The sequence below is a fragment of the Elephantulus edwardii genome, unplaced genomic scaffold (genome assembly GCF_000299155.1).
Source record: "Elephantulus edwardii isolate Elephantulus edwardi_28Jun2011 unplaced genomic scaffold, EleEdw1.0 scaffold00007, whole genome shotgun sequence".
NCBI classification, from domain to species: domain Eukaryota; kingdom Metazoa; phylum Chordata; class Mammalia; order Macroscelidea; family Macroscelididae; genus Elephantulus; species Elephantulus edwardii.
Window position 1 is genome coordinate 34,707,931 of NW_006399757.1, and position 11,127 is coordinate 34,719,057.

The following is an 11,127-nucleotide window of genomic DNA, read 5'->3' on the forward strand; positions in this document are numbered from 1 at the left end:
GATGGGAGTGTCAGAGACAGTGCGATTGGCACAGGACAGAGCGGAGTTTAGGGCTGTTGTACATAGGGTCGCTATGAGTCCCAAGCGACTCGACGGCACATAACAACAACAACATGCTGCTGGAGCAGTGTTTTAATTACCTTCAGAAAAACAATGTAGTCATGCTCTTATTATTCATACAATTTTATAATATCTGAATTCTGTTGGGTCACTTTTTTTGTGATGGGCACAAAAATGCATTATAACTGGTTAACCAGGTAGCTGTCTTCTAAATCTCATTGTGGGTACATTAGTGCTTTAATTATTATATTAATTTATTGCAATATATCAATTAGTATTCTGTCAATTCCTAGAGCTTTGGGATTTTTGCCAATGCTTTCAGTGCAGTTTGAACTCCTTTTTTCAATACCATTGGTTCTTAATCATATGCTGCCTATTGAAATAGCTGAAAGTTGACTAATTCTTTATAGTACGATGACTCTGGTATTCCTCATCGTCTTTTAATGTTTCTTGTTTCATAGAATTCTTTAATATTTCCGCTTGATGCTTGAATATTTTCTTCAGTTCTCTCAGCTTGAGAAATACCAACGTATTTTCCTCCTTTGATTTTCTACTCCAATTCTTTACACATTTCCTTTACAAGGCTTTGTTTTCTTAAGTTGCTCTTTGGAACTTTGGGTTCAGGTCTCTTACTTCAGTTCCTCAGTTTATTTACATATTCTTCATTTGAGAGAAAATTTCAGAGTCTCTTCTGACATCCATTTTGTTCTCCCTTTTAAAAAACTTTTAAGGTTTGTTTTACGTATGCTATCCTTGATGTCTGCCATACTTTGGGCAGGTTGTAAGGAGGGACTGGTCCTTGGAGAGGGACATCATGTTAGGGAAAGTGGAGGGACGGTGCAGGAGAGGAAGACCCTTGATGAGATGGATCGATTCTGTGAGTGGAGTGGTGGGAATGAATGTGTTTGAGACAGCAAGGTTGGCACAGGATAGAACGGCATTGAGTTGCAAAAGACTCAATGGCACATAATAGCAACAGCAACAATCCTTGATGTTATTTTACAACTCATCTGGTCTTCGGTCATTAGTGTTAAATGCTTCAAATATATTATTTTTTCCTTTTAAAAAATATTTATTAAGTATAAATAAACATTATTTCTATACATTAAATATCAAGAAATAGTCAAAAATTAACTACATCAAGAATTGTTTACAAGCCAGGCTGTAATACTGAAGGAACCATAGGATCAATATATCCACTCATGAAACAATAGTGAGAATTCCATTCCAACCTTTAACACAGCAATGACTTCCTCACAAGACAAAGCAAAGCTATCAAAATGGCCAACACTTTAACCAATCCACAATGCCACAATAGAAAAAAGCTTTGAATCATAATATAAACAGTTCCAATAATCTTATCGATACATTGGGTCATTTTGAGGTTGTGGAGTTACATGTTCATAAAATTCCAAGATTGTCCCTTCCTTAATTTTATTTCACATTATTCAGGAATGAAAAGAAGTGTGATATAGCCACTGACTTTTCCTTTTTAAAGTTAGTCTTAGTACAAAGAAAATACCCTCTCCACACTGAGTCTTGTAATGGGGAGGGGAAAAGCAATGTACTTAACTTTGTCCTTTCCTTCAAAGAAAGGAAACCCATCCTATTATCGTCAGTTTGGAAAGATACTTCCTAGTTCCTAGAATACATGTTTATTTTATGCATTGCATTAGAATGATGAACATCCATGAAGCAGGGATTTGTAGCAATCCAAATTCATCCTTCTTCTTTGTGTTCATAGGCACGCCTTCAGGAATGGCAGAGGCAAAGGGGGCTTCCTCCAAATATGAGCTGTCTTCACAACCCAGAAGCTCATCACCCAGTGCGTCCAATTCTGCTTTTAGGTCATCTTCATCTAATTCTGAGTGCCGTAACCACGACTCGGTGCTTCTTGATTTCATTTGCATCTTCCATCATATCCTCTAGCTGGTCTCATTGATCCTTAATTTGGCCAATTTTTACTTGCTTGTGTACTTTCTTGAGTAGTGGTGCTGGAAAAGATTCTTGAACATATCATGGACCACCAAGAAAATGAAAAGGTTTGTCTTGGAGAGAGTGAGACCAAGTCTCCCCTTGGAGGTTAGAATTTTGAAGCTTCATTTCACAGACTTTGGGCATGTTTGCAGGAGGAAACGGTCCTTGGAGTAGGGCATCATGCTTGGAAGGGTGGAGGTACAGGAGAGGAAGACCCTGGATGAAATGGATTAATACAGTAATTGGGGAAATGGGGTTAAGTGTGTTGGAGTCAGCGAGACTGGCTCAGGACATTCCAGGTTTCAGAGCTGTTGTACATAGGGTCACTGTGAGTCACAGGTGACTCGATGGCACATAACAACAAGAAGAACATGCTTCTTCAGTTCTTTTACTCTCAGATTCATAGCATCAAACATGGTCTTGGTGTCCTTCAGTGACTGGATGGTGCAATTGACTTGCTCCATGTTAAATGACAGGCAAGATTGTCACACTGCTGCTCATACATTCATTTTTGTTTCAACACCCTCAAGTCTTTCTGCTTGACCATATTCTTTGCAGAACCCTCTCCCATCTTCTTGATCTGATCCTTATATTTCACTAGTTCAGCATCCAGTCGAAAAATCTTTTTGTCAGGGTATCTGCCCTGCTATCCACCATGCCAAAGCAGTCAGTCAGTTGGGAGAAGGATCCTTGGGTGTTGCTTTATTGAAGAATTGGTTCATCTTCGTCCGGCAGCGACGTATAACCCAAACCAACATATACTCTTAGGTTGGTCTCTAATTTCAGGTGGAGTATATGAAAGGTTATATTTTGGCTCTTGTGGACTTGTTTTTTATGTTCTTCAGCTTCAACATGAACTTGCATATGCACAATTGACGGTGTGTTCCACCATTATCCTCTGGCTTTGTTTTGGTTGATGAACTTTTCCATTTACTTCTTCCGAAGATAGTCAGTTTAATGCCCATGTATCCTATCCAGTAAAGCCCATGTATGTAGTCATGGTTTATGTTATTGGTAAAAGATATTTGCAAATTAATAAGTTGTTAACCCCAAATCACACCAAACTCACAGCCACTGATTAGGGCCTGATGTAATGATGACCTTCCACTGGTTTTCTAAGTCAGCATCATATTTCTTAAGGGGAGCAAACGACTTCATACTGCTCCCTCAAGTCAGCTGAAAGGATTATGTTTTCATTAGCAGCCCAATGGTAAGCCACCAGGGATCCCTGAATAAACTGCAAAGTCCTATTATATGCTATCCAGCATTATTTCTCTCACCAAAGCTCTAGTCTCCAACTATTACCTTTCTTCTCCATTTCTCACTTTCACATTCCAATAATTTTAAGGCTGAAGATGTTGCTAAAAACATCTTGGGTTTTTTCATCTTTGATATTAGTGTATATATTTGAACAACAGTTGATACATATATTTGAATAATAGTAGTATTAATGTCTTTTTGTATAGGTACATAGATATTATCCCAGCACCAAAAGTATTGTATTTTGGGATAAATCTTGAAGTGCTAGTGTAGTTGGCCATGTGATTGATTAAAAATGGCCAATACCAGGGTATCAATAGATATGCATTCTACTTCATTTTTTATTATATATTCTATTTCTATGGACTTGAGCATGGTGGAGGTCATGAGGATGGTGCAGGATAGAACAAGGTTCAGATCTGTTCTTCACAGAGTCACTACGAATTATAGTTGACGCCACTGCTCCTAACACCACCACCACCAATTTCCTTTTTAAAGGCTTCCAGCTTTCTTAAATTCATACTTTGTACAGTTCACAACCAAATTATTACAGGATATTTGCTGCTGTTTCTTTGCATTTTGAGTCATGTGACATTAGCTGATTAAGGTCTTACAAGCTTTATTCCACCCATGTTATTAAAGTCAATTCTACTTTGAAAATACAGTTCTCTCCTAGATGTATTTTGAGTGCCTTCCTATCTCCTGGCACTAGCAGACAATGTTCCACAGCTATTCATAAGTTTTTTCAATGACTCATTTTCTTTCTTTTCTTTTTTAGAATAGATCACCAGGTCTTCTTTTCTAGTCAGTCTTTGTCTGAAAGCAATGCTGAACTCTGTGTGCCATTACTGACTGCTTGTACCTGGATTGCCAATGCCATAGCTTCTAGCATCCCAGTAAGACACAGGCCACAGCAATATGACAAGCTGACAGAAGGGCTGTGGCAATACATTTTGTCACAATTAAAGTAATATACAGCATTAAAATTTGGTAAGCATAGCTATACAGAAGATAATCTCCATATGTATTAAAGTCTTAAAGAAAATAGATTTAAGGCAAAAAAATGTTATTTCTAGACTAAGCAAGCTTTCACAGATATTTTAACCCCCTAAACAAATGAATTTCTGTACTGCTAAAGAAATAATCCTTACAGTTGTCAGATTTGTGTTAAAGAGAAGATAGCCCATTATCAAAGAAAATGTAACAGAATTTTTTAAATTTCAGGAGAGAAGTTGCCGACTGACATGAAAAGCAATTTGAGCCTTTTACTTAGAATTGCCAGTCACCATAGGAGCTGAAGAGGTATTTCTCTGCCAACTGGTTGAAGCTCATGCCAGAATGATCCTGCTGTTTCTTAACTGTACTAAAAGCTTGTAGCCAGCAATTTCCCTGCCAATCCTGACCTCACTTTCATGTTTTTATAATATGCAGATTACGAAGTATCCCATTCAGAGTGGAAAAAGGATAAATTATTTCCTTACCCTTACTTTCTTGAGTCACCACTCAATCTGTACAACTCTCCATGCAAAACAATAATACATCAAGAGATATCTCAAAAAGGTGGGTCCTTTTTTTAAATAAAACAAGACTACCCATGGGACCTTGTAACATGTGGCTAATTTCTCATAGGAAACTTTTAAAGTCCTACCCGTTGCCTTCGAGTGAATTCCAACTCATGATGCAACCTGTTTCTCTCAAGATTTACAGCCTCAGAAACACTAAAGGGCAGTACCACTCTGATGCAGGGTTGTTACGAGTCAGAACTTGAAAAGGAAGGGGACGGCAAAGTGATGTTACTTTTGTTAATGAATGGTAAACTAATAGATTATGAGTCTAAATATGATTTATTAAATTATAAGCTGCAGAATGAACTATATAGTATACTTTTGTTTTTGCAAACAGAGGAAAACCATTTCATAGTCTGTCTCTCTCTCTCTCTGATAAAATTGTGTCAAAAGATCTTACAGAATTCACTTTGTATCACTAAGAGGCAATAAGTGAACTCCATTACTATTAAGTCAGTTACAACTCATGGCAACCTTTCAAGGCAGAAGTTAACTGCCTCACAGAATCTCCAAGGATACTTATGAAGCAGATTGACACCATTTTCTCCTATGAAGTAGCTGGTGGGTTACAATTTTTCATAGGCAGTAGTGACTGAAAGCGGACATAAATGAGAATATCCACTTTCATATCTTTGGACCTATATATTGTTTTAATTTTTTTACAATAAGTATGTATCAATTTTGCACTGTGGTTAAGGTATTGGGCTGCTAATCACAAGGTCAGTTGTTCAAATCTACCTGTTCCTCCTCAGGAGAACGAAGAAGTAGTCTGTTTCCATAAAGACTTATAACCTTAGGATCATTGTGGGTAATTCTATAGATAATTCTACCCTGTCCTATTAGGGTTCCTATGAGTCAGAATAGACTCAATAGCAGTGGAATTTGTTGGGGTTTTTTTGTTTTGTTTTTGTTTTTCATTAAAAAAGCTTAACCCGGACAGTTACTGTCTCATGTGATATAAAACTTTGTCTAGCTTATTCTGCTGGGTATAGATTTTCAGAGTGATTTCAAAGAGCTATCAGAAAAATCTTCCATTTTACTGGCTAAAAAACGATTTCTTGCCATCTGAGTTTGGAAAAAAGCTAACTTCTGATGAATCCTTCTTGGAAACCTTTATCTGGTTAGAATGGAGACTGAGTTGGGATAACTATAAGCTTCCATTGTCCATCTCTGACTTCATGGAGTTCTTAAAAAAATTTAAAGGAAGAAGTCTTTTAGATTTGTTATAAGGTTCCACTGGATGAGAGGGTTCCATAGTAAAGTCCATCTTGGGGAAAAAGTTCACATTGCAAAGTTCCTCTACCTCAGTAAGAAAGTGACCAAAGAATTGTGGTGTAGTGGAAAGAACAATGGGTGTCTGGAGCTATTTCTCTTCATTTTAAGACATGTCACAACAGCAAACGAAGGTTTTATGCTTGCTGAAAGCTTTATTTTAAAAAAGTTGTTGAGATAAACTCTACTTTGAGGTGACTAAAACAATGAGTTCAAGCATTTCAGAGATTGGGAGGACAGAGCAGGATAGGGCAAGGTTCAGATTTGTCATAGATAGGGTCACTGTGAGTCAGAGTCAACTTGATTGCAATTAACAAAAACAATTATTTTGAGGAAGCAGTTCCTTTCTCATTGTATTTTGAGTGCCTTGCAAACTGAGGGCTCATTTCTGACACTAAATCAGAACTGTTGCACTATTACTCATGAGACTTTCACTGGCTGATTATTTCAGAAGTGGATAGGCAGTCCATCTAAGTCTGAAAGCTTTGCTGACACCTGTTCCCCATAAGTGACCCTGCTAGTACTTGAAATATAGTAAATACTCTCATTGCATAGCTTACAAAATTACAGTAACATACAAACCATCACAATCCACCAAACTTAAAGACAAGTGAAGGCGTGACACAAAATGAAGAGAAATGGTTACAGTATTAATTAAGAGTTTCAATACTAATTGGAAGATAGACTGATGTTTTAATCTAAAAAAATTAGAAGATATAAAAAATGAAATAAAATGTGTGAATAGCAATATGATAGGCATACATGAGTTCAAAGTAACTGGTATTTGCCATTTTTAATCAAAGAGTCATTTTGTCTTCTATGCAAAGAATGACAAATCGAAGACAAATGGCATTGTATTCATTATCAAAAAGAATATTTCACAATTTTTCCTAAAGTACAGGTCTGAGGATGATGGGATAATATGCTAAATATTTTTTAAATTAAAAAAAAATAATAAAGCTTGATGCAATCAGGAGTTCAGGTGGCAATTTCCACCTGCATAATTTATATACAGCCTCAGAAACCCAATGGAGGGTCACTTATGAGTTATTTCCAACTCAATGACAATGAGAGACAGTGTGAGTTAATACAATACTTATTCAAATGCATCTATCAACCACCAGAGCCAATGACGAAGAAACTGAGGATTTCTATCAACTTCTATGGGGAGCTCTGGTGAAATAGTAGTAAGGAGTTGAGTTGCCAATGCAAAGGCACAGAGCCCACGTCCAACAGCTGTTCTGCGAGAGAAAGATGAGCAATCTCCCTCCACGTGATTTACAGCCTCTGAAAACCTATTGGAGGGTCAGTTATGAGTTGATTCCAACTAAATGACACATAACAACAATTACAGCATCTATTTTATAGCCTGAATTTGATTAAAAATACAATCAATATGTTTTGATTTGATGCAAAGGATAGGAACCAAAAAAGGATTGGTGGTTGGAAAATAATGCCCTTGATGACAGAAACAAGATGAGGGATCTCAGGGTAGAATTTTGTATGAGAATAGTGGCTTATTCATCACAAATATCTTTTTTTAAAAAATGTACAAATAGTGACTTTGTTAGATGGAATATATAGAAATCAAATCGATTGCATCTGTGAAGAGTAATAGTGGAGGCACACAATTTCATCAGTCAGAACAAGGCCAAGATTCAACTATGCAAAAGAACACTAATAATTGTTCATGTGTAAGCTCAAATTAAAGTTCAGTAAATGAAAACAAGTCCACAAGAGCTAAAATACAGCCTTCAGAATATCCACTTGAATTTGGATATTATCATCTCAAGACCATATTAGCTGCACTGAACACTAATGATGGAAAACCAGATGGAATGAAATTGAGAACATTATACACGAAGAAAGTAAAAGGTCATTAAAAGGACATGAAAGAAAAGATCCAAATGGATATAAGAATATACTCTCAAATTTGCTCTAGAGCATAGAGAAGTTAAAAAGAATGGAAGAAATGATGAAGTAGGAGAACTGAACAGAAGACTTCAAAAGGAGACTAAAAAAAAACAAAATAAACTATTCTGAAGAAATATGCAAAAACCTGGAGTTAGAAGACCAGAAGATTAAAAACTTGCTTGCCATTACTCAAGCTGAAAGAACTTAAGGATAAATTCAAATTTTTATGGGCAAAATATATAATGAGTAGGAAGTATCAAAATGATATAGAATGACTACAAAGAGTCACTGAACAAAAAAACAAAAAAAGTTGGTTGACACAAACATTTCAGGAGGTAGCATATGAACAAGAACCGATGGTACTGAAGGAAGAGGTCCAAGTTGCATTGAAGACATTGAGGTTGAGGGGGGAAGGTTCCAAATATTGAGGAAAAAATCAATTGAGATGTTTCAACAAACAGATGCAACACTGGACAGATGTGTACATAACTCTTGCCAAGAAATATGGGAGAAAGCTATCTGGCTTACTGACAGGAAGAGATGAATATTTGTGTACATTCTAAACAAAGGTGATACAACTGAATGTCAAAGTTACAGAACAACATCTTTAATATTATAGCAAGTAAATTCTTATTGTAGATAATTTAAAAACTAGTCAAGTAGTACATTAACAAGCAACTGCCAATGATTAAAACTGAGTTAAGAAGAGGACAGACTGAGAAATATCCTGGCTAACGTCAGATGGATCTTTGCTGAAATTGCAGAATATCAGAAATATGTTTACCTGTGTTTATAGGTCATGCAAAGGCAACCAACTGTGTGGCTCATAACAAATTATAGGTAACATTGTGAATAATGGGAATTCCAGAACACTCCATTGTTCTCATTCAGATTTTATTCATAAACCAAGAAGTGGGCATTTAAAGATAACCAAGGGATACTGTATGGTTAAAATCAGGAAAGGTGGGTATTTATCACCATTGTAACCTTTCACCATATGTATTCATTTTGCTGAGCAAATAATTGGAGACATTTGAGAACACAGTATTAAAATTGGAAGAAACCTCATTAACAACCTTTGATATGCACATGACACAACCTTCCTTGCAGAGAATAAAAGCTTGAAGCACATATTAATAAAACTCAGAGACTACAGTCTTCCATTTGGATTATACTTGAATATTTTAAAAAAACACGCAAAAAACTTTACAACTGGATCAACAATAATCATCATGACAGTTGGAGAAAGACTGAAGTTGCCATGGATCTCATTTTACTTGGACTCACAATCAACATCTATGAAGCAACAGTCAAGAAATCAAACAACATATTGCAATGGATAAATCTGCAGCAAAGAACTTCTTTAAAGAGCTAAGTAACAAATATGACACTTTGAAGGTAAAGGTGTGCCTGATTCAAGCCACGGTGTCTTCAAGCATTTCATAGGCACAAAAAAGTTGGACAGTAAACAAAGAAAACAAGTTAGAATTGATGTCTTCATATTATAACGTTGGCAAAGAATACTGAATATTACATGGACTTCCAAAAGAACAAACAAATCTGTCTTGGAAGAAGTGTAACCAGAGTGTTCTTCAGAAATGAGGATGGTAAAGTTTTATCTCGTATACTTTGATGTAACTTTTCTGAAGAAAGAGTTCATGCTTGGTGAAGCAGAATCAGCGTCAAAAGCAAGAAAGACCCTCAGGATATGGGCTGACACAGTGGCTGCAATAATCAAGCACAGCAGTGATTGATGATAAGGATGATGCAGGAGTGAGCACTGCTTCCCGATGAGTTGGAGCCAACTCGACCAGCACCTACCAACAGCAAGAAAATACAAAAATACTTTACTCCATACGCCTGTGTTCAAAGGAGCTCTGGAGACTTACTCCCACATAGCTCTGCTTACCCAAAGGCAACGCGTAACTGGGCTATTAGAGAGTTGTACTAATACAAGGCTATGCCTTTCTTTTTTCCCCCACTTCTCATCTTTTTATTGATTTGCATACAGTAACTCATATACATTGTGTTTCATGCATATACATTGTGTTTTATACAATCTTTCATTTACATTATGTTTTATATAATTACTATTGATCTATGTCTATTATCACTCTGTCTTTTCAAGTCCCCTTTATATCTTTCCTATTCCTTCACACTCCCATCCACTAATGTCTGCTATTCTACTGACTTCCCTTCTCGCCCTTTTTTTACCCCCCTTTCCTTTCCCCCTACCTATTTTTCCTTTCCTTTCTTCCACTCACCATTTACACATATCTTGTTCAGTTATCCGTTTTTTTTTACAATAACAATCTTATGCAGTATTTATTCTTATGTGACTTTCAGCTATGAAAGCCCATGCATTTCTGGTGTTTGGAAGCCACCAGCCACTTCTAAGGGACCAAAGAGAGATAATGTCCCCCTGTGCAATTTGTAGCCTTGGTAACCAGCTGGAGGATCAACTATGAGTCAGTTCCAATAGTAATGTGTGTGTGTGTGTGTGTGTGTGTGTGTGTGAGAGAGAGAGAGAGAGAGAGAGAGAGAGAGAGAAAAGAGGCAGCATGAAGAGTTATCTGGTTATCTGGCCTCACATTTAATTGTCCTGAGGCTCTATTTCCTTTAGTATAAAGTGAAACAATTGAGGATGAAGACATTACAGCCTAAGTGGTATCACACAACACCTGGCTCATGGGAAGTGTTTAAAAAATGTCAGGCATGCTAATAATTAAATTACATAGACTTAAATATTTATTGACATGTTTAAATAAATATGGTGAATAAACAAGAAAACTTAGAAATGTGTATGTTACTTTTATAATCAACTGAAAATGTGATGATTTGAGTCTGTCTATGACCAAGTCATACTGTAATGTTTCTACCTACTAAGATCAATCCACTATACTGTGAAAAATCTACTTGATGTATATGTCTTCCTGAGGAAGAGCCAATAAAACAATCACATTCAAAAGCAGAACTACTTACAATTGGTATTTGTAATTGGTGTTTGTCTTTAACTCTGACTTGTTCTCCAATATTCTGTATCAAATTGAAATGGAAAAGCCCATTACATTCTTCAGAA

The 11,127-nt window shown here is 36.4% G+C and overlaps 1 pseudogene; it reads right to left on the reverse strand.

Annotated features, from left to right (window-relative positions):
- Positions 1-1,715: 1,715 nt before the first annotated feature.
- Positions 1,716-2,759, reverse strand: LOC102874898 (annotated as a pseudogene).
- Between the last annotated feature and the right edge of the window lie 8,368 nt (positions 2,760-11,127).